Source organism: Pseudonaja textilis, chromosome 1 (assembly GCF_049901715.1).
Source record: "Pseudonaja textilis isolate UNSWEBS1 chromosome 1, rPseTex1.2, whole genome shotgun sequence".
Lineage (NCBI taxonomy): Eukaryota > Metazoa > Chordata > Lepidosauria > Squamata > Elapidae > Pseudonaja > Pseudonaja textilis.
Genome location: NC_141990.1, coordinates 146,811,846 through 146,837,024, shown reverse-complemented (window position 1 = coordinate 146,837,024; position 25,179 = coordinate 146,811,846). Strand labels below are relative to the sequence as shown.

The window sequence follows — 25,179 nt, the reverse complement described above, 5'->3', positions numbered from 1 at the left end:
GCTAAATAATTAATAACTCAACAAAAAGCTGCTTGCAAAACGGACTTTTAGTCCTTCCTTCCCTCCCTCTCTCCCTTCTTCCTTCCTTCTTTCCCATATATTACCCAATGGTTAAAGGAATCCATTCCCAATACAGAAATAAAAGAATAGGAATAACCTACAAATTAAAGAAAACCAAAGGGAGTAGCTATCTGGCTGGTCTCCCTGAGTTCCCTACCATTTTCCTGATAAAAGACAAACCAATGTATTCCATATGGCCCTTCCTGCTTCTCCAAAGCAAACTTGCTGTCCTCAAATGATGTAAAGATTGACTCTCTACCAGAACTAGCTGTGGTTCAGTATCTAGTCCAACTAGCATTTCCTTCGCTTCTGGAAACAATGAATCTGTGGGTTGGTTCTATAGAAAAACAATAGTAGAGTTTATCTATTATCTGTTCCCTTCTCTTCTTAATGTTCTTAATGTTCTCAATGTACTTAATGTTCTCAAGGATTAATTCAGTAAACTTCCCCAGAGAGTTTGTTCCACAGGATTAAAATTGCTACGATGGGAATGAAGTTGGCCATTTGGAATGAGGGAAGCCAGAAGTGACACCGTAGAGTCAACTATAATAATGTCTACGTTAGATTGACCAACTATCGCCAGATACAGAATTGAACAGTTAATAGTTACTCTTTTGTATTTTGATAAGGAGAAGTTTCCTCATGTTACAACCAGTTTTTCCACTAGCACGCTGAGCTAGTGAGTGCAAATAGGACTGTGGCTGTAAAACGTCATCCATCTGCAACATAAAAGAAAACCAACTTACTTGAGAATATCCAAATGTTTGCAAAGCTGCAGTTTGGTCCGTGTGGTTTTTTTTTTTTAGTTTGCTTTATCTTTTAAAATATATCTCACGGAGTCAATTCCATCATTGTCATAAGAAAAGGAGAAGTAATTTTAAAAGTATGGTATGGATTTTAGATTATTGGGAAGAGGATTAATTATTGTTCCAATAAGAGGTGATAAGTTATCTGAGGCTTATCATTCCAATTTGTTTTGATGTATTCTTAATTCTTAATGGCTACCCAACATTCTCAGTGTCTAGAGACAGTGAATCTCCTTGGGAACTGATCATAAACACACACAAATGTTTAGAGTGATCTATATGTGATGTTATGACAGATCACTAGGGTGATTATAAATGTTTATAAATGCTCCTGTATCACTTTATAACTGGAGAATTCTGATTCCCGATCTTGGCCTTTTTCAGAGGGCTACATTTTGTAAAAATTGAAACTTTTCTTGCATGACTGAAAGTTAGATGTTGTTGTTTTTTAAAATACTTAAAGGATGTGCATGGTGTTGGCACTGTTTTCCAGGAAGGAAGGAGGGAGGGAGGAAATAAATGATAAGTTGTTGTAGTAGAAATCTTCTCCCAAGAGAGAATTCTGAAAGGCAAGAGGAATGGGAACTGCTAACATAATAGTCTTTTTATGAATGCTTCCATTGGTAGACATTTTGTAAGACTGTTCACAGCATGCTTTCAGTGTCTAGCTACCCTAAATGTTTTCCACACTGATACTTATATCCATGTGGGTGTAGTTATTGTGGGTGTTTGTTGCATATGTGTTTAAAATTAAAGAAACAGTTCAGTAGGTGTAATCTTTTTTGAACTAATAACAAAAACAAAAGCAAGCTGGTTTAGTTTTGTGGTTTAAGGCAACAGGCTAAAAGCAGGAGATCATGAATTCAGGTCCCACCTTAGCGATGAAAGCCTGATGGGTGACCTTGGGCCAGTCACAGTCTCTTAGTTCAAATCACCTCACAGGGCTGTTGTTGAAAAAGAAAGTAGCAGGAGGAAGGTATTTTGGACATATTTGTGAATTTGGTCACCTCAGCAGATTCTGTCATCTTTACCAATCATTCTTCAGTCATAGGTATTGCCATATCTTTCCATCTTTGTGCATACAATAGTCTTGCTGCAGTTTCATATATAAAAATAATGTTCCGTGATTTTTTCCCCCAACTGCTTATCCATCAGTCCCAAAAGGAAAAATATATCCTGGTTTTACAGGGACACTCCCCTTTGAATAAATATGGAGAAATTGAGCTGTTTTGCTCTCATTCTTTTCAGAGAAACAATTTTTGCCTTGGAAAGGCCCAACCTATGTATAAGGCACAGTTAAAATAATATTTGTAATATTCCCCATGAAAACCAAGCTATTTTTCAATATATAGGTTAACATACAAGTATCATTTCCATATAAGTGAAATTGGTCAGAAATTATATTCTATTTCCTATATCCATTCGTTTTCCCCTGATAGATACGATGGGAATATGTGATCTGGACATTATATGTGATTTGACGTGCCAGAAGGTATGTAATCTGTCTTACACCTCTGGCCTCATGCCCACTAACATTAGTATTTTTTGCATCCCAGAAGTCCTCACATGTGTTTTGCCTGTCACAAGATGTTCCTTCTCTCACAGGGTAGAAACAAATTAATTCTCAAGTAGTCTCCATTCTGAAAACATGGATGGTCCAGCGTATTTATTTGTGCCATTGCAAAAAGAACACAATGAGAGAATTCAGAGAGTAGACAGCCAGCATTTTGTGCCTCCAATATCTCATCAGCTATTTACGATAGCTTTCAGCAGAATTTTCTTCATGGTTTTCTTGTATTGTTAGATCACTTATGCCTGCAGGTAAGACTTCAACATACTTCACACAAACCTAATTTGTGAGTTGCTTTACAGGCTCTCAAATTTTTCTCACTGCCTTCATCCTCTTAATTTTCTTACTGCTCACCAGGAATATTTTTTTTCTTTATTTTTTTTTCTTCCTGAATTCTTTGTATCATCTATTATTTCTGACTGTGATCTATAGTTTCCAAATAATGCACCCGGGAAATGGAAAACAGAGATGTGCTCGGTTATGTAAAATTGTATTCCGATGTAATCAGGAGGTAGATCAGAGTGTCTCTAAAATCATGTCATTTGTAGGTGAATCTGTTCAAAAACACAAGTCATTTTAATGAACTGAATTTTGGCACAAAGTTAATTTTTGGTAACAGTTCACACTTTATTCCCCTGCCCAATGATTTGGGGGACAATGCAGGGATGGGATTCTACTAGTTCGGACCAGTTTGGGCGAACCGAATGTTAAAGTTACAGCTGGTTCACTGAACCAGTATTTCAACCGACCGGCTGGCCCTGCCCCTCCCCTCCTAGGAGTCTCCACACAGCGCATTTTCAATGGAAGTAAGTGCAAGGTCCACGCAGAGGCTCTGAGAGGGCAAAAAATGGGCCTTCTGGAAGTCCAGAAACGGGCCTCTTTCCAGCTTCTGAAGGGCCTCAAGAGCCCGGGGGAGGCTGTTTTTGCCCTCCCGGAGGTCCAGGGAAAGCCTCTGGACCCTTGGAAAGGCGAAAAGGGCCTCCCCTGGGCTCTGGAGGCCCACCAGAAGCCGGAAACAGGAAGTTCTGGTAGGCCCTGCCCACCATGGCCACGCCTACCCAGCAACTGGGCAGTGAACTAGTTGCTGGGATTTTTGAATCCCACCGCTGGGACAATGCCACAAAAACATCTCAATTAAACATAATAGATTCTTCTCTTGAAATGTCTATGGAAATTCTCAGTCAACCAGGTCATGGTTGTCCTGAAGGTGCTTTTTCAAGAGGCAACTGGACTTTCTGGGTTTTCTTTTTAAGATGTTTTGCTTCTCATCCAAGAAGCCCCTTCAGCTCTGACTGGATAGTGGGGAATGGAAGGATTTATAAGCTTTGCAGTCAGAGATGAAGAAGCTTCTTGGATGAGAAGAGATTAACAGATTAACAGATTTGGAAGGGACCTTGTAGGTCATCTAATCCAACCCCCTGCCTAAGCAGGAGACCCTACACCATTTCTGACAAATGGCAGTCCAATCTCTTCTTGAAAGTCTCAAGTGATGAAGCTCCCACAACTTCTGAGGGCAAGCTGTTCCATTGGTGGATTGTTCTCACTGTCAGAAAGTTTCTCCTTATTTCCAGGTTGAATCTCTCCTTGACAGTTTCCATCCATTATTCCTTGTCTGGCCTACAGGCGCTTAGGAAAATAGCTTGACCCCTTCCTCCCTGTGGCAGCCCCTCAAATATTGGACGACTGCTATCATGTCTCCCCTGGTCCTTCTCTTCACTAGACTAGCCATGCTGAGTACTTGCAACCATTCATCTTATGTTTTAGCCTCCATCGTATGTTTTAGCCTCCAGTAAAAAGCAAAACATCTTCAAAGAAAAACCAGAAAGTCCATTTGCCTCTTGAAAAGAAAGAACCTTTGGGATTCTTAAAATGTTCTTATTAAAGTAATAATGGTATAGCACTTCTTTAGTCAATTTAGAGCTGACTTGATTGTGATGAGACCTCTTAGTAAACATTCAAGAGAAGCTCATATCTTTTCTGGGAGATTTTGCCCAGCTTATCAGGTTGGTACAATTAACAGACAAGTGCACTTTTGCATGGAAATCGTGACTGGACAACAACAAGATGATTTACACTTTAACTAGTGATCAATTTCTTGTAGCATAATAAATGTAATGTCCTACCCATCAATGACTACTTCAGCTCCAACCACAACAGTACACGAGCACACAATAGATACAAACTCAACTTAAACTGCACCAAACTGAATTGCAGGAAATACAACTTCAGCAACAGAGCGGTCAATGTCTGGAATACTTTACCTGACTCTGTGGTTTCTTCCCCAAACCCCAAAAACTTTAAACATAGACTGTCTACTGTTGACCTCACCCCATTCCTAAGAGGTCTGTAGGGCATGCATAAGCGCACCACCCTGCCTACCGTCCCTGTCCTAATGTTCCCTTTTATTCATATCCATTTCATGTACTCATCATCATGTTTATACTTCTTGTGTTATACCTTGTGTTTTAATTTGATTTATTTTCTCCCTTTTAAAATGATGTTCAGATTTAATAGCTTTTAACATTCCTAAACTGATAAACAAGCTGGAGACTAACTCCAGATAAGAAAATTTTGTTAGTACAACTTGAGGTCTGGCTTATCTCTTTCGTGAACTCTAAAACACCCTTTTTCCTTACAATGACATCCCTTCTGACCTCATTTTAATGAACGTGTGATATTATGGGATACAGATATGTAACATGTTTGACTACATGTAACCTATTTCTATGCAAAAGGGAGGTTACTTTTATTCTGTCCAATAAACTTTCCTCTTGCATTTTCTTTGTTGTGTTAACTATAAAAAGAAGGAAAACTTGGGGTTCAAGGTGCTCTCTCCCTTTTTCATAGAGAGACCCACTTTACCAGGGTACCCTAATACAGGGGTCCCCAACCACCGGTCCCCAGACCGGTACTGGTCCATGGATCATTTTTTACTGGGCCGCAAAGCTTGGGTGCCGCCATCTTGTTTCGACAGCACTTCCGGGTTTTTGGTTGCTTCTGGGTTTTTGGTTGGAAAGTGCTTCCGGTTTTTCAGTTGGAAAGAGGCGTTTGGGTGCTCGCACCTTAGTTTCGTCGAAGGGGGGGGCGGCTTTGAACGAAGAGCCGTCCCAGTGGCGGTGGAGTCTCACGTTACTCAGGTACCGATCCGTGGAAGAATAAATAATCGTGAAACCGGTCCCTGGTTCAAAAAAGGTTGGGGGCCACTGCCCTAATAAACTGCTTTTAAATAATCTTCCAACTCAGTTGCTTATTGGAAAGGCAAACTGAGGCAGAACCTAGAATCAGATTTGGCTTTCAACATACAGTGTTCACTGAAGCCCGTAGAAAAGCAATAAGAAAACCTGCAAAATGGAAGGAAAATCCATCCAACAAAATTAAATCCAGGCTCTGCCGCAGACTGGCACTCAAGGCCCTTTTACCCTTATTTCTGATAGCACAGAGGTGAAATGCAGTTTTGCAGGCAAACTCTGCCCACAGCGTTTGATCCTTGAGGCCACAGCTCCTTGATCCTTGATTCAGGCTGGAGTGAAGAGCCAGGAACAGGAAGTAGGACCAAGGCAGGCTTAACCTTAGCATCTGAGCTGAAATGGGCACAAGATAATGGACTTTTATTTTTATTTATTTTATTTTATTTATTTATTTTGTCAAGCAATCATAAGATAACAGGTATAAGTCTAAACATAGTTATGGATACATGAAATGGATACATATAAGAAAAATAAAAGAAATAAAAATAAAAAAGAAACAATAGGACAGGGACGGCAGGCATGTTGGTGCACTTATGCATGCCCCCTACAGACCTCTTAGGAAAGGGGTAAATTCAATAGTAGACAGTCTAAGGTTAAAGTTTTGGGGGTTTGGGGAAGAAACCACAGAGTCAGGTAGAGTATTCCAGACATTGACCACTCTGTTGCTGAAGTCTTATTTCCTGCAATCAAGTTTGGTGTGGTTTACCTTGAGTTTGTATCTATTATGTGCTCTTGTATTGTTATGGTTGAAGCTGAAATATTCATTGACAGGTAGGACATTGAAATGTATAATTTTATATACTGTATAATTTTATATACTGAGATCGGACCGAAGGCGGCGTAGTTCTAGGTTTTCTAGATCTAGAATTTCAAGTCTGGTGGCATAAGGTATTCTGCAATGAGTAGAGGAGTGGAGAACTCTTGTGAAATATTTCTGGATGTTCTCAACTGTGTTAATATCAGATACGTAATGTGGGTTCCAGACTGATGAGCTGTATTCGAGTATTGGTCTAGCAAATGTTTTTTATGCTCTAGTTATTAGTGTAATATTACCAGAGAAAAAGCTATGTAGGATTAGGTTAACAACTCTTAATGCCTTTTTGGCTATGTAGTTACAGTGGGCTCTAGCACTTATGTCATTAGAGATGAGTATTCCAAGGTCCTTGACAGAGTTTGGATCATCAACAAGGTCTTGACTATTCAGCCTGTATTTTATTTTCTGATTTATTTATTTTTTGCCAATATGTAAGACATGTATGTAGACACAATATGTAGGACTTCCCTATAACATTTCCATATCTTTCCATCTTTAGCAGAGCATAGATCAGATATACTTGTTTTATTATTTGTAGACATCCAAAGAAAAAAAAATATCCTCAAAGAAATATGTTCAGCTCCAGTGCAAAACCTGGATTTTTATTCAGATGCCATGTTGGAGAAGGCTGCTGAGAATACTGTAGCCCAGGGGTGCCAAACTGGCAGCCCACAGGTGGATGCATCATGCACAGGCCATGCCCATCCAGGCTCTGCAAAGGCAAAAATATAATCATGATATGTCATGATAAGTCACGTGATGTGGTCGAGTTTGGCACCCATGTTGTAGAGAGCCAAGAAAAGAAACCCATAGATCACTGAACAAATCAACGCAGAGTCCTTGACAAAGACACAAATGACCAGGCTCAAATGATCCCACTTCAGACACGTTATAGAAAGACCTAGCAATCAAGAGAAGGCTAAAATATTGGGAAGGGCAGAAGGAAAGAGAACAAGAACCAGCAGCAAGGCGGATGGGCTCAGTTACAGAAGCAATGAGCTCCTAATTGGGAGGTCTGGAAGATCAGGCTAGGGACAAGCTCTCACATTTTGGTTGTGGACTGGTCCACTGTTTGAAATAACTAGGTCATAATGGAGCAAATCGAACTATGTGGCCACTGACACTGACTTGATGGTGCACAATCATTGAAAAACAAATAAAGGGTGCCCTGGTTTTAAATGAGTTTAAAGCAGAAAATGGAAGATCCTTAGAATGCTTCTTCATGAGCAGTTATTATTCGGGTGGGAAAAGTGTTGGATTTTTATGATTTGAAACCCAATGGAAAACTGGATAGATGTTATATAAAGGAGTCAGGATTCTGTTCAGCTGTGTGTGTCTCTCTGTCTGCAGGATAATTCTGAAGGGAACTGTCTGATGGGGTGGGGATGAAGCTAGCAAAAGAAGGATGAAATCTTGAAAATAAGCCAACGGAACTGCCGGTGTGGGTTGGGGTGGGGGAAATCCAGAAAATAAAATTCTTCAACGCATCTTTCTGAAAGAAGCCTTTGGTCAGTGGCTTGGAATACTCTTGACTGCTCCATTCTTAACCCCCTTCGTTATTCTGATCGTTTAATTGGGTAGAATAAATTCCAGCTGCCGTATCTGCCTGCTTTCCCCAACCTGTTTTGTCTCAGGAGTTAGAAGCAGTAGGGAGTAGCAGGGAGTGGGAAATAATGTTGTTTGTAAGTTTCCTAACTTATACACACGGTGTCCATAGCCTTTGAAAGGGAAAGCTAGAGGCTTCCAAGGCAATCTAAAAATAGGATTGTCTGGGCTTCTAAATCAGGGGTCTCCAACCTTGGCAACTTTAAGCCCGGCGGACTTCAACTCCCAGAATTCCCCAGTCAGCTTTGCTGGCTGAGGAATTCTGGGAGTTGAAGTCCATGAGTCTTAAAGTTGCCAAGGTTGGAGACCCCTGTTCTAAATCATCTGAAAACTCTGGTTGATAAATTATGTTCTCACACTTGTACAAGGGAAGTATTGTCCTAACAAGCAGAGGAAACAATAATACATCTTAAAATAAGCAATTATGCTCCATCAAAATATTGCCAAAGTATACAGTTCCCAGTATCCTTAGGGAGTGTGGCCAATGCTGAGAGAAGGGGTGGGTAGGTTGCGATTTAGTGGCATATGGAACACAAAAACCATATTGGGATCAGAGTTCCCACATACAGTTTAGATAGAACACCTAACTTCCAGGGACTTTTAATATCTGAATGCAGGATTCTCTTGGATGCTGGAACAATCATAGTGGTGGGATATAACAACAGGTGTTGCTGCCCAAGAATATCTGGAGAAGGACCCAAAGTCATGTTCTTCAATCCTTCATCGTGTAGCCAAAAATATGACCAGGTAGAGAAACACGTCTCCCAAATCTGCCTTTATCATGGCAGTATGTTATTCCTAGGATGGATGAGCAAAGAATGCCAGGGAGCATCCCAAGAGTATATAATCCCAGCAGGATCTCTTGGAGTTAAAAGTAACTTGACAGGATGTAATCAATCAGAAAAATGAACAGTACATGGGGTGAAGTTGAGTGGAGTGCAATTCCTTGCTATTCATTTTCAGACAGGTCAGAACAGTGCAAGAACCGGTTTGGTGTAGTGGTTAAGGCATCAGGCTAGAAACTGGGAGGACTGGGAGTTCCTGTCCCGCCTTAGCCACAAAGCCAGCTGGGTGATCTTGGACCAATGTTTTTTTTTTTCTCAGCCCTAGGAATGAGGCAATGCAAACCACTTCTGAAAAAACTTGCCAAGAAAAATGCAGGGACTTGTTCAGTTGGCCATGCTGACTCAAAGGCATGTGTGCACATACACACAGACACACAAAACCTCCTACAACTGTTCCATAGATATATAGCTAAGACTGGCTTAATTACATTGTTCCACTTCCTTCCTCCCACATCTAGAACTGATATGAACAGCTGATACAAAACCTTTCCATCTCTAAACAGAGGAGAGGCTGTGATAATCTCACTCCTCTCTAGTTCCCATAAACATTCGTCTTCTATCTGCAGCTGTGAATCAGCTGCCAATCCTTATGATTAGCCAGAAAGTAACATGTTACCATATAGTGCAATGTGATAATCTGTAGTCCCCACCTGTGAATGTGTAGAAACTTGATATTTACTTGTGTTAAGTAATACTGGCTGAATTCTTCTGTGCAGTGTAAATATTGAAAACATGGGACTTTTCTCTTAGCATATAAAGGGTCATGCAGCATTCATCACAATCCCATTAACTGTGATTGTTTATTCCTGAAATCCAGCCTCTACACGTTTAAATAAATTTTAATAACATGTATTTCCTTTAGGTGCCAACTTTACAGTGCTAACTCCTTAGACTTATACATGCTGACTTAAATCAGGTGATTTAATATCATTCCTAGTATTGTAGCCCTTACACATATTCACTTGGAATTGAATTGCAAATGTTTACAGAGATAAAATGTTAACGCAGGTGTATACAATACAATCCACTACAGAACAGTCTATAAACTTCTCAGTTCCTCTTTACTAGGTGTTAAAGGGGTATTCTTATGTTCACAAGGCACTTTTCTTTCATATCCTTTTGACATTTCTGTCTTTTCTTCCCAGATCGCAACTGAAGGTTTCTTCATCATGCCACAGACATTTCTGCAAATTAAAAAAAAGAAGAAGCAAATTATTTGGTTTTTAACCTTTTCAACATTATTAGCATCCTACATTATTTCTGCACATATCATTCAAACATTTTTCTGGAACCACACTCATGAGTAATATAGGCTTCAGTTTCACTCATCGGTTCTGATAGGTACAGATGTATATATATATATATATTGCAATTGGATCTGTTTTTTAAAAAATTGGAGATTCAGAATATATTTTGATTCTTAAATTCAGGAGTCAATTCTCTTCAGGAAGGTAAAGAGACTCTTTGGGCCACCACACAAACCTGTCAGAAAAAGGACAACCAATTTGGGCTGCAAAATTCTGGATGACCAGGAGATGGAAGGAAAAAGTTAGACATTTCTATATAGTATGTTCTGTATGTTCTATAGTCAGGAACCTCTAAGCCTAGTTTCCTAACTCCCCCCAGCCCATTTTGAAACACAACTCCACCATGCTATCAGAATGGAAACTGGTGAAATCATTCATTGTACAAATCTATATTTCATGTTGAAATCCACGTTCAATTTTGCAACTATTTTTAAGTAGGTCAGAAAGACCTAAAACAGAAACAGTAATATTTCCTTGGGGAACCTTGAATTATATCATGCAATTTGACCTGTATGCTTGAGGTAGCCTCATTCCTTGTATAACAGTCAACATTTTTTGCCTTAAAAGCATCCCTTTGGGTTTGAAGAGGGGGTGGGGGGATGTTGTATGATACTATCATGTCCTCAATCCACAGCCAACTTCTACAATAAAGGCTAGAGCCAGAATTCTGGAAGAGGAAATTTTGCATCTCAAGGCATCTTAAGAGAAGCCCTTGAAAAATCTTCCCAGGGGGATGTTTCCAGGAAGGGCCTAGATATAAGGATGCTGAAAAACCTTGCTGAAAATACTTCAGGGAAATTTTTCAATGCCAGTAAATAATCAGCTCCAGCATCTATCATATTACTTCCAATGACTATCTTAACAAATGTGTGGGTCATTGGGACACAAGAGACAAAGACCCAGAGGCTACTATTGTTTCCCTCTCTTTCCTGTGCCTAATGTGTTTCCCCAAAAATAAGACTGGGTCTTACATTATTTTTTTGCTCCAAAAGATGCATTAAGACTTATTTTCCAGTTAGGTCTTATTTTGGGGGAAACACAGTACCTCTTCTCCATCCCTGTTTGCCTATCATTTTGCAATTAAATCCATAATCTATTCCCTGCCGCACAGAGAGAACAAATAGCTTGCAGGCCTCAGTGCAAATCTTACTATTCTGTGGGAAGGTTCACGTCCTTTGGTTTGATTTGAAGAAGTCAAACAATGTCTGGCCCAAGTCATGGTGTGAGATCTGCCACCACAAGAAGCCACAATATGATGAAATCAAATAGAAACATTCGATCTCTTAAAAGATGAAAGTGCCTCCCCAAAGCCATCACACATATATATCAGGACCTATACTCATCAGATGGCTCCAGAGGATTAGTTCTGTTTGTTTTTCGTTATTGATTATATTTGTCATGGGGATTATTCATTCTGCTTCTGTTTCGCTCGGCGCAATCATAGCTCAAAGTAAAATGTGACACCTGAGCTGCAGCTTATAACGTGTGCCTACATGTACTAACTATTGTGTTTGTATTTGCTAGGGCTTAGTGTTCCTTAATCAACCAGGAGTACAGCCAACAGGGTTGGAACTCTTCATGATAAACAGCTTTAAAAATCTTTACCAAGACTTAATACTAACTATCTGAAAATGGAAATGAAATCTCTCTGAATCAAACTTAAGATGAATTCTGTAGCTGGCAATGGACAATAGTATTGGGAAAAGATTAATTAATTAACCAGACTGGTGTGAAGAACATCAGTATGGAATCTTGTATTATCTTTGTAAATGCAAAAACAAGGGATGTGGAAGGGTGTCCTGGGTTCATTATGCCAACAGTCCTAAGCAATTTGCCATCTCCCTGATTTCTCCCTCCCACGGAAAGATTTCTAGGAGGAACTTTCCCCATGTCCAAGTCAAAACCTATGGGCAGCTTAGGAGGCTGTAAAGTAAGAGAGAGTAATTTTTAATCTATGCTAGGATTGCAACATGTGCTGTTTGCTAGCATGCCAATTAAACTGATTCTAACAGAGGATAGAGTACTTTCAAGCAATCAGCTCAATTTTTCTGAAGCCTTACAATGAAACATTCCAGGATTTTTTAAAACCGATTTTATATTTTAGATTGTCTTCTTAAATGGTTCATTCATAAATCAGAACCTAGGCTGAGCATCCATGTTAGTAATACAACTAAAATAGAAACTCAGTATTTTACTTTATTTTATTTATTTTTGCTGTATTATTATACTGTATCGTTATTAAGCAAAGAAACAACAAAAGAGGAAAATCTGCTGTGTTATGTTCCAAGCTGCCTCAAGAATTGCTCCCAACCCTGACTCCAGCCTCAGGACAGTTTTTTTTTTTTATCTTTTTAGCTGGGCCTCTTTGAGTTGGATTATAATTCTAGCCTACTATTTTAATGAGATTTTAGCAGTTTGCATTTTATTTTGGATTGTTTGCTTTAAATATCTCATGGATGGAAAGGAGGGCATATGTGGAAATAATGTAAAGTGCCTTGCTAAAGTACGTAACAGTTGGGTGGTTAATAAAGTTAGATTAAATAAATAAATAAATAAATATAAATAAATAAATATACAAATAAATAACAGCAAATTCTCCATGTTGTGAGTGGTGCCTTGAGAATGGAATAATATAATAAGACTGACGGTACTTATACAAAAATATTTTGGAATTCAAGCTTTCCTTGAAAGCATACCTTTCATTAAATAGAAACCAACCCCTTTAAAATTCGATATTTTGAATGTGATCCTGCTAAACTAAGGGGATTACAGGTACTATAATGTATAACACTACAATGCTTAACACTGGAGCACTGAATCTAATAGAGGCAATAACTGGCTAATATGAAGCATAGCAACCTTGCTGAAACAAACCTGGTTTTTAATCTGGTAAATAAGTAAATAGGATAGGAGAGCCTCGCTAATGCAGTGGTTAGAGTGCAGTACCGCAGGCTCCTTCTGGTGACTGCTGGCTGCCTGCAATTTGGCAAATCGAATCTCACCAGGCTCAAGGTTGACTCAGCCTTCCATCCTTGGAAGCTGGGTAAAATGAGGACCCAGATTGTTGGGGGCAATATGCTGAAAACCACTGTAAATCGCTTAGAGGGGACTGCAAAGCACTATAAAGCAGTATATCGGTCTAAGTGCTATTGCTGTATTGGCTGAGATCCAGAGAGGTGGAATGCGTGTGTGTGTATTGTGTTGTGTTGTGCCTTCAACTCAGTGTTAACTCCTAGAGACTGCCTGGATGGGTCCCTGCAGCTTTTTTGGCAAAGTTTTTCAATAGTGAGTTGCCCTTGCCTGCTTCCTAGGGCTGAGAGTGAGTGACCGGCCAACCGTTTGCTGGCTTGATGCCTCAAGCAGGATTGCGACTTACGGTTTCCAGCCTGACGCCTTGAACAACATTGTTTCCAAAGCATCTCACCAGCTTACCTTGCCTGAAGTGAAGCATTCACTGCTTCACATCACATTCTGCAATTTTTATTTTTATTTTATTTATTTTTTTAAATGAAGGTGAAGAGGAAAAAGAAATGCTAGGATTTCTGGAGAAAGAGTGTTGTTTAAAGAATTGCAAGATGCCTGCCCCACTCCCACCCTCCCCCACTTCCAGGCAATATTGATTCTAGTACACCACTTCCATTCCCTTTGCTCTGCAATTAAAAATAAGTTCTGGGGCTTAGATATATCATTAAATGCCAGGTTGGCACATCAGGCTGCAATTACAACTCTACACTCCCCAAGGAGGGTTTTTAAATGTCTCCAAGTGTCAGAAGACAAAGGCCATTGCATCTGTATTATTATAGCCTGAATTCTTTCCCTGCTTCAATTAGGAGGATGAGGTGGGTATGAGAAGAGCTACAGACCTCCTCCCAAATGTCAGGTACAGGAAGCCATTCTCCATACCTGACGGAACAATACCACCACAATCTTGCCTGCTCACCGCTAGCTGGGGAAAATAGCCCAAACCAAGGAAGATTGTGCCATCTTATCTATGATATCTGGAGCTGAGCCTTGCTCACCTTGCCAAGTTCAGAGCTACTTATCAATTTTCTTGGCTCTGGTGAAGAAAAACTCAAACGATTCTTAAGGCTAACTCAAAGTTTTGCATGCCGACAATATGACTAATTTTTGCCTCAGGCAATGTTACAACTAAGCCAGATCTAGTCTGCAAAGATCCAGACAACCATCAGAGGACAGCAAAGAAAAAATTTTCTGTGCTTCTTTGCTGCCTTCCACTGATATCAATTTTGTTACCTCATCTGGTTGCTTTAGGGCAGGGGTCCCCAATGCCCCCCACCCCCGAGCTGCAGCCCACTGCCAGGCCATGGCCTACTCAAAACTGGATGTGGAAGCAGCAGGGCAGCATGCACAGACACGCAGCTCGAGTCATGCAAACGGCAGACCGGCTTGAGCAGCGGGCTGGTTGGCACAGGCACGCACATATACGCACGCCCGTCCACTGCTTATGTAAGCTGAGTTACGCATGTGTGTGCACACCAGCCCACCACTTGTGAGGCCCAGTTCCCCCCTCAATCCCTCCAGCCAGGCCAACAAGCCACAAAGTTTGGGGACCGCTGCTCTAGGGAATCTGGGCAATGTCATATACTCTCATTTTCCAAATTTTTTTTTACCAAACTTTGCATTGCATGAGCACATCTGGAGCAAACATTCATTTTGGATGAATACAAAGCTGAATACAATATTTCCCAAAGCTGAGAATATATTTTTAATATATTTTCCAATTATACTTATTGATCAATCTTTATGATGAATTCAGCATCACTAACTGCATACCTGCAATAAATATATATATATATATATATATATATATATATATATATATATATATCTTTGGTTGTTCGGGTTTTCTCCGCGTAAGATTGAAGTATCTAGGCAAGCGTTTCGATGAAGTCTCATTCATCATCTTCAGGCTTCTGTCTCCGGCTCTGTGCTTCTCAGAGTAATGTGAGATTGCAGCTGCTTACTGTGCTCTGAGAAGCACAGAGCCGGAGACAGAAGCCTGAAGATGATGAATGAGACTTCATCGAAACATTGCCTAGATACTTTGAATCTTACGCGGGAGAAAACCCGAACAACCAAAGATCCACATACAAATACCCGCGAGAACCTCAGAAAACATATATATATATATATATACACACACACACACACACACACACACATATATGTATTCCTTTAATCTACAAAAGTTTATTTTCAGAGCTCAGAAGAAAAGGACTAGTTGCAAGACAAGATCCTTATGCAAATCTTTAAAATATAGAATCTATTTTATATGGGAAAGTTATTTGTTCGGCTAGACCAGTATTGCTTACTCTTACTTTGAAGTAAGTGTCTAGGAACCCATCACTTGTCAACTGATACTAAGAGAAAATCCTTGCTTCACCCAGAGACAGGAAAATGGATTTACTTACTTTGCATCATCACACTATTTCTCTCTCCCCACCCTAATTATCTCTGTTATAATTATATGTTCCAATGAGCTGGTTATTGATTTTCGGGGATTGGTTCCTTACGGTCCCTTTCTTGATTCAAACAACTGATATAAACAGATGTGTCCAAATATTTTGTTTCTTTCGGTGGTGCTCATGTCTCTTTTACATTCCATTCCATTTCCCCTTCAGATACTTTGCTTTCCAAAAAAACTGTAGACCAGGATTGCAATGCTTTGCGCTGTTTTTCTCACTTCTGTATGATTAAACGGGTTTTGCACAACTCCAAAATCTAGCTCCATTGTGAACTATCAGGGCTAATTACAGCAGACATGATTTTCTCTTAGGCATGACCTAAAGGTAAATCTGATCTTGAAGATTCTCCTTGAAATTTCCTTGGCTAAAGTCTACAGAATTCTCAGACATTTCCTTTGTAGTTGGCGCCTGGGTTTTGATATATAGCTACATTTTATTTTAGTATCGGAAACCTGGCAGTCATTATCTGACAACATTTGGTGGCATACCTGCAGTAGCATTTAGTATTCTTATCAGTTTCTTCATTCACTTTTGAAGCTCACCACAATCCAAGCAATCCAAAGAAACGCTTCCTTTTTCAGCTGAAAATATCACATACTATGTGCAATCTAACTATGTCATTCAGAACGTGATGGGGAAACCAGGAAACTTTCAAAATGTTGACTAAATTTATATGTATAGTCTTCAATGCCAGGAGCAATGATCAACTATGTTTAAAAGACTTTAGAAGCCATGCGTATGCAACTGTGTGAGCATGTACCTGCATGTGTGCATGTGCCTTTAAGACAGTTTTCTTGGGTCTGACTAGCCCTTGCAGCTTTCTTGGCAAGGTTTTTTAGAAGTGATTTGTCATTACCTCCTTCCTAGGGCTGAAAGAAAGTGCCCCGGTCTAAGGTCACACTATCGGCTTTATGCCTAAAACTGAATCTCTTAGTTCCTGGCCTGATGCCTTAACCAGTACACCACTACACCAAATTATTCTTCAAAGTTTGGATGAAAACAAGCCGTGAAAACAAATAAGGAGAAAATGGCAAAGGGCTATATAATCCCTTAATAAGAGGCAGCATTATGTGAAGTGTATTTCCTGCTGTTCTCTTTTCTCTGCAGCTCTCACCAACTGTCCTCACCCTCCCTTAAAAAGGATTACCACTGCTGGATCAAGACTAATATGCAACTAAGTCCAATGGGGGAATTGTTCCTTATGCTCAGACATTGTTGAATTACAACTACCATCTCTCTCTCTCTCTCTCTCTCTCTCTCTTCCTTTCCTCTCTCTCTCCTCTTCTCCCTCTCTCGTTTTCTGACATTGCCTTTTGCTTCCCTCTGTCCCCAGTGGTTTGCCAAGAATAGGACAGATTTCTCCTGCCAAGAGTCTGATTTTCATCTGTTCCAGAAGGCTGTTGAAATTGGGCGGAGAGCCGTATGCCAACAATATTGACCCATCCTATTTTTCAAGAAAAAGACTCTACCCTTCTCCAGTTTTGAGATAAATCCCCAGATGCCAATCAAACATTTGTGATTTCTGACTAATTGCCAGCATTCTATCTACTATCTTTTTAACACTTAGATTTTTAAAATGCTACGGTAGTACTGGAGCATCTGAATGAGGTATCGTCCTCTGCTGATGGCCCACCTGTTACCACATTCTTAAAGAGAGCTCCTTTCTGCTTGAGCTCAAGTCACATGATACTCTTACTGTGGGCCATAAAAGTTACTCCTTATGCACTGACCCAGTTACATAAAACATGAACGCTTTATTTCAGGAAGAGGGAAAAATAGTCTTTGGACATATCCTCTCTGATCATTAGTTTGACAATTTTGCAAAACAAAAAACAACCCCTGGGTGACAGTGTTTAGCATCAAAAAGTGAAATCATGTCTGTCTCTGGAGCAGTTGGGTTTTTTTTAAAAAAATGAAAAAACAACTTCATGCAATAGCAATACCCAATAAGAAAAGTTTTACTTTTTCTTGTTTCATAAATATATTAATGTTTGTTAATATATTCATATACTCAGCTGCTTCCCTTCTGCCATTAATCATTGAACATCTGGACAGTAATGTGCTTGCCAGTGGCTCTCTTTGATTTCAAAGTATTCTTTTTTTAAAAATAATAAAGTTTTATTTGGGTTTTCACACACAAAATACAAGTAAGACATCTTTTTTGAAAATGGCATGGTCCCGGGTTGAACTTCTTTGTACAGACACAAAACTCAATTTCATGCTCCTTTTTGTATTCTATTTCATATCTTATACTATTTTACATTTTCTATATAGTTTTTCCCCTCTTTTAATTTTCTCAATTTTATTTTGATTATCTCATCTCATCTCAACTCAAATCATTATATTTATCCTTTTGTCTGTTCTGTTTCAATTTCATATTATCTTTTCTCATTAAACAAATTTTATTCTGTAGTTACTAATTGGAGTATGACACCTTTATATCTTTTAATTACATCCATTCAACTCTTATTTAAACTTCAATATATACCTTAAGTTTATGACCTTCAATATAATACATAATACATAACTTCCAATTGAATTCTGCTTGGCACATTCTTATAATACACACTATATTCTTTTTTTTTTAAAAAAAAGATTGTAAATATATGTAATTATAAACCCTCATTCCATTCCAGTTCAGTTCTATCATTAATAGTCATTAAAACCAGAACATCTTTAACACTTCTTTTCAATTAAATATCATACTTTCTTAAAAACACATATAATCTCCATAATTAATTTTTCCCTTATTTCTCTTCACATATGTTTTATAAATCATTAAATATACCTTTTGTTACATTTATTTATTGACAAGCATTCCACTGAATTACGATAGCTATTTTATCAGACATTTTAATCATACATTGTTTCATATTTTTTAAAATTATTTCTGCTTCTAATATAATCATACTACCTTATGTACCTTTGCAGAATCCCTTTTTCCATTAAGTTTTCACCCATTATCTCTAAATAGGCCCTGTTTCTCTATATTTTGCTTCTGTCCTCTATAACTTCTTTTCCTTTCTTTCTTCCCTCTCATCTTCTCCCTCCCCTTTTTACCCCCTTGTCTCTCTAGTTCTAATTCTCTCTTCTGCATTTCCCTCTTCTGTTGCTTTCTGATTTTATACTTATTTTTCACTCTCTTTTTTTTGGAGTTGTTTTTCCCAATCTTAAACTTTCCATTCTCTTTCTCCCCTTTCCTTTTTTCCCCCATCTAAGATTACTTGTTCATTAAAGATGGCTTCTTCTTTGTCGCAATCTTCCTGTTCTGCCAGCATTTCTTGTTGTTTATCATAATTCCAAATCTCCATTTCTAAAAACTGAAATATGAAGCCAAAAGAACCTCTCCCTTCTTGTGCATCTTCTTTGTACTTTTTAAGTTCCATTTTCAGTTCTTCTAAAAGTGGAGCCATTTAAAAAAGTTTTAAACAATCACCCAATTGATTTTAGTCATTCAAATACAATAACCAAAATTCCAGAAATCATCAAGTAATCCAGATAGTCCCAAGTTATATCTTCTTATTTCTTTTTAGACTTTCTCTTCCTGGGGTTTTTGTTGCGATATTTAAGTTAGAATGTATCTTTTGAAAGTCTTGTTGAGATTTTGCTGTAAATTCTTTTTTAATTCCAGGCAGTCTCCTCCCTTCCAGATCCTGCCCTTTTATTTTTCCTCTCTCCTTTTCTGTTTTCAAAAGCTTTTAATTATCCAGAAATCTTTATTATCCCTTTGACTTTATTTTCAGCATTAAATGCCTATTGATGTCAAAGTGGATTTTTTTCCAATTTTTTGCTTAAGTCTCTTAGCTGTCAGTATAGAAAAAGGAGAAAACCAAATCTTTTCCCTTTTCTCTCTCCTTCGCAGCTTAAAAATCTTCTTAGGGAACAATTTTATTGTTTTTTAACAGTTTCAATTCCAGGGTACTTTATTTGTTGCTTTTGCTGTTGACTGTTTTGGTCAACCAAAACTTTATCTTCTTATCTTCCTCCTGCACATTCTTTTCCAGTCAAGTTCTTCTTTGTGGTGGCCATTTCTGACCATTGCTGCAACCGCCTTCAGGAAAGGGAGTAATGGCCAGCTGGGGAGGAGAGATGCGGCTCTCCTCAACCCTACTGGCAGTCTCCCCCATCTTCACCACCTCTACGGGGTGGCTTAGCCCGAAACCAGCCAGCTTGGGGCGCTCCAGCGGTGAGCATGGATCGAAGCCTCGCAGAGACGAGGTTTCAGTCTGTCGCTGAAGAAGCTCAAACCGGAAGTCAATTTCAAAGTATTCTTATTTCCTCCTACAGCAGTCATAGGGAATATACCCTAATTTGGTGCTTTTCTATCCAGCCTACAAGACTTTTAGGGGAGCCCACCCAAATGCCAAATTCCTGCTTCCTCTCCCACACTTTGCCTTTCTGCCAGTAGATGTCCTGCCCTATTCTGTCTTTTAAAACAGGGGTCCCCAAACCCCCAGGCCGTGGACAGGGTATAGTCTGTGGCCTCTCAGGAACCAGGCCACAAAGCTTGAGGTGAGCAGTGGGCAAACGAATCTGCCTATTTGCAGGATGTAGGTTATGTGCTCCTCTCCCACCTTGGTATGGAGAAAATGATATTCTACTCGTTGTAGAATACCTTATGCCACCAGACTTGAAATTCTAGACCTAGAAAACCTTGAATTATGCTGTCTTTGGTCTGATCTAAGTATATAAAATCATACATTGCAATGACTTACCTGTCAGTGAATACTTCAGCTTCAACCATAACAACACAAGAGCAAACAATAGATACAAACTCAAGGTAAACAGCACCAAACTTGATTGCAGGAAATACGACTTCAGCAACAGAGTGGTCAATGTCTGGAATACTCTACCTGACTCTGTGGTTTCTTCCCCAAACCCCAAAAACTTCAACCTTAGACTGTCTACTATTGACCTCATCCCTTTCCTAAGAGGTCTGTAGGGGGTGTCCATAAGCGCACCAATGTGCCTACTGTCCCTGTCCTATTGTTTCTTTTTGTTTCTCTTATATGTATCCATTTCATGTATTCATAACTATGTATATATTTATACCTATTATCTTGTAAGCGATTGATAAATCAAAATAAATAAAAAATAAAATTGGTTGTCTTCTATGGAACCAGTCCCGAGTGCCAAAAAGGTTGGGGAGGCACTGCTTTAAAATACAAAGAGTTGCCATGGTTTCTACTTGTGCTTTTCTACAGGAAGAGCAGGTTCTCTATTCCTGTAATTCCTCATTTGAAAATACTTCCGGGTAATTGGGGAGAGTTTGAAGATATGGATTTTGGTGTCAGAGTCAAGGAGGAAGATTGAAGCTGTCATTCTAGAGGGGATTTTTAGGGTTGGATCTGTGAGGTGGGAGCAGAGGTGGTATTCAGCAGGTTCTGACCAGTTCTGGAGAACCAGTAGCAGAAATTTTAAGTAGTTCAGAGAACTGGCAAATACCACCTCTGACCGGAGATTTTACAGCATCCTTCCCCTGCCATGCCCACCAAGCCACGCCCACAGAACCAGTAGTAACAGAATTTGAATCCCACCACAGGGCGGGAGGTGAAGAGAGAACGTATCATTGTAGGCCAAGGTTTGTACATTTTCAATAATTGGGTCAATTCACCTACACAGAGCAGCCTCAAAGAAAAAACCCCTGGAATACTTTGGTTCTTCCTCGGCCTTTATTTTTCCCCAAAAAAATGCCAGCAGTGGCATAATCCACTTACTCACTCACTTCTCCCTTGATGAAAGAAAGGGTAAAATGTGCTGGTTCCAGGACTGGTGTCAGGATATAGCAACTGTGGGCCCAGGAAAGGGAAGAGAAGGAAGACATTTGCAGAGTTTATTTTCAAATCTTGAGGCGTGATCCAGATGGAACCGCAAAGAATTAGCCCTACTTTCTCCACATCTCTGCTCCTCCTTTCCACATTGCTCTCGGCATTCCTGACTGATTTTGGAGAAGTCTTCTTAGAATACCATGGACAGACAAGAAAACAAACAAATGGATCATGAACACATCAACCCAGAATTCTCACTCAGGATACAAATGATCAAAGTCAAATTATTCTATTTATGACACATTATGTGAAAACCCAGCTCTCTGGAGGAGGCTCTAATATTGAGAATGGTGGAAAAGGCAAGATGAGGACAACTAGGAGCAAGCTGGATATACAATGTCAGAATAATGATGGTATATCACTGGAAGACCTGAAGGACCAGGTTGGAGACAGATTGTAATCTAGAAAAATCTATCTGTGGGGGTGCTGAGAGTTAACACTAACCTGATGGCACATAATAAATCAAATAAAATGCTATCATTAACATAGCATGCAATAAGTTATTATTACCAATAAAAGAGAATATTTTTAGCTTAGGGTTGTTTTCCTGCAGACATTTCATTACCACACTAGGTAATAACATCAGAGCAGCTGCTGCTGCTGTTACCTAGCTTGGGTCATGAAATGTCTGCAAGAAAATAACCAAACACAGAGACCATTAAGGACCCCGCAAATTCTTATTAGTTACTAATGATTAACAATTAAATGATAATTTAATATATAATTATGAATACAGTATACAATAAATTATTAATTTATATAGATTTGGGGAGGAGGGGAAATGCATCTTGTAATATTTCATATACGGTAGCACGCAGCCATTATTATGAAATAAGTAACATAGATAAAATAGAGCCTTCAAAACATAGTAGCATAGTTAACGCCTCTAAGATAATGTCCATGGAAAAATAATACAGTAAAATTCCAATTTAATAGACTAATTAGGAGAGCAGGATGTCCTTTATTCCCAGTTGTCCATTAAATACAAATATGTATCTTTTGTCTTAACTTAAGTCATTTGCATAATGGCTTAAATAGATGGTAATGACATAATTCACTACAAATGTCATAACATGAAGATGAAATTAAGATACATTTAGCCACATTTTCCAGGCTACTTCAAATGCCTTGTTCATCAGAAGTGGGTATTCAGCAGGTTCTGATCAGTTCTGGAGAACCGGTAGAGGAAATTTTGAGTAGTTCGGAGACCCGGCAAATCCCACCTCTGACTGGAGATTTTACAGTATCCTTCCCCTGCCATGCCCACCAAGCCACAGCCACAGAACCGGTAGTAAAAAAAAAAAAAATTGAATCCCACCACTGTTGTTCATTAGTCTGAGGTGATGTCTGGAAAATTCTCAGTGGATTGAGAAATTTGATCCATTGCATCCGAAACCTGCTCAAAGGGAATCTGTTACACTGAGGAAGCAAACACCAAAATAAGGAAGAGGTAAAGAATTATCCCACAAGAATAATTGGAACTGGAAAAGCCAAGGCACAATGCAGTTGCAACTGATGCTAGCCTGTAACTGTCCATGGGGACAAACAGATCTTGGGCCACAAACAGCTGAAACTGCTCTTAGGAATACCTTTCAGAGGAGGCTTGTTCTGAATCAGATTCTGATATTTCTCCTCAGCCAGAAGAAGTTGTTCCACCTTGATGTTTGAAGACCATTCCTCCTTCAGGAGAGCATCACCTTCTCTTCCCAGGGAAAGGTACCTTGACAACATGCTGAAACCCTGCCTTGTCTAGTTTTCTCAGGAACTTCCTTCTAATTGCTCTCTTAGAAACTAAGATCATGACTGCTTTTCCCCTTCTGGTTGAGGTTGCTCTTCATTTCCTGAATGATTCGAAAGGAGATGAGGAAGATGACGAAGCTGCCGACACTCACAAGGCAAAAGCAGATAAGCACGGAAAAGATGCAGGAAAGGGTCGAAGCAAGAGTTAAATCTGTTACTAGGAGAAAGAGCTGGAAGAGGTGAAGTCCCATTATACCAGCCAGAGCTGTACTTCTTGCTCCTTCCCTTACTAGCTTGCAGAGAAATCTTCTGGAAGGGAGGTGCGTGGTATGCAATTATGTCATTAGAAAAAAAACACCCACTCTTGTGAAACATGTTAAAAGTGAGCTCCAGCCATGCTGGGAGATTGAATCATTGTCCCAGCTAAAGTAGCAAACGGCATTTCTAAATCGTGTTCTCTGTAGAGAGGGGCCAGAGGTGCTCATGAGATCTGGCAGCCCTGTATCAAGATTTTTTCATAATAGCCTGCTAGGCTGAACTCCAAGATTGGTTGAAAAGTTGCAGTTCCCCAGAGCCATTCAAGTCAGTGGAGTCTAGAGTAGCTGCAAACAATCAGTTGAACTTAATTTCACAAAAAAAGGGAGAGGAGAGTAATTTTTAACTAAATTAAGGTTACCCTTTGCAGAAACTAAAACATCCCAGCTTAGAATTGTGGGAAGAAATATCCTTCTAGTTCAGTTCCAAGCTGGGAGAAAGGCACTGGAAACATGGAGGCTGGTTGGAAAGATGGTTTAATGATGGACAGGACCACATGGGTTCTGGTGAAACTGACCACATGGACTTGAGATTGGGTGGGTGGGTTTATACCTTCTCCTGGGCTTTGCACTTGAACTTCCTGTTCTTGTGCAAGAACATGTATTCTATTGGCTGTTGTCAGACTCCCATGGGACCATATAGGGGTCATGTAGGGGTCATAGCTGGCTTTGTAAGCGAAGTGCAAATCCTAGCTATTTGTCTGAACTAAGTTTGGTTGACGTTTCTGAGGGTGATGCAATGAAGGCGCTTGTGTTTTGAAAGGGTGTTGGGTAATTCCTATTGTGGCTTAATGGCTTTTTCCTTATGTTGGATCCTGGGTGAGGGTATTTGCTTATGAATAGAGCTATCTATCTCTTTATCTCCTAAATGCTGACATCTGCTGTGGGCTATTAAGAAAAGGTGGGGGCTGCTTTCTCCCTCTTAAAAAGACACGTTGATAATATTCTGCCTTTTTAATATTTCTCAAAATATTTCATTCTTCTAGGAGACGGGTGGATGCTAACTTTCTACAGATTTATTAGGCAAAGTCAAGATCAGAGAATTCTTTAACAGGAAATTGTGGGAAAGGGGAGCAATTTTAAAATGGCTTATGATCAGATATGGAATTGGTATTTATATCATCCTTTTAAAAAATCTGCTCCTGTTCTGGATGATGAGTTTGCAGGGGCTATGTGACTTACTGTGAGTTCTGTTAGACTTTGATATTGCTTGCCTGTTGGGTCCTTGACTTGGGATGGTAGGAATCTTACTGTAAAGCCTTAGGACTGTCAACATCTAAAAATTGCTGCTAACTGGCTATTGGAATCACTATTAAATCATAGCCAAGGCGTAGTCTTTTTTTGTCGATATTCAGTATCTATTAGGATTCTATAGGTTCTGGCATTAAATATCAGTGAATGCAAATCTGTCTTATGCCTTGCTAGTGGAATTACCAGAACTTCATTATTTCATAAATAACTATTTACAATACAATGCATAATCTTATTTGATCTAAAATTATGATAATGGACAGGAGGAAGTTCCCATAGAGATTATCATGATTAGGTTATCAAAT

The 25,179-nt window shown here is 39.3% G+C and overlaps 1 long non-coding RNA gene across 1 annotated transcript; it reads right to left on the bottom strand.

Moving 5' to 3' along the window:
• Positions 1-9,729: 9,729 nt before the first annotated feature.
• LOC148127856 (uncharacterized) lies at positions 9,730-23,612 on the bottom strand. The gene is made up of 2 exons (XR_015740564.1): positions 23,159-23,612; positions 9,730-10,132 (listed from the first exon to the last, which is right to left on the bottom strand). It is a non-coding gene; the product is annotated as an uncharacterized LOC148127856 (long non-coding RNA).
• Between the last annotated feature and the right edge of the window lie 1,567 nt (positions 23,613-25,179).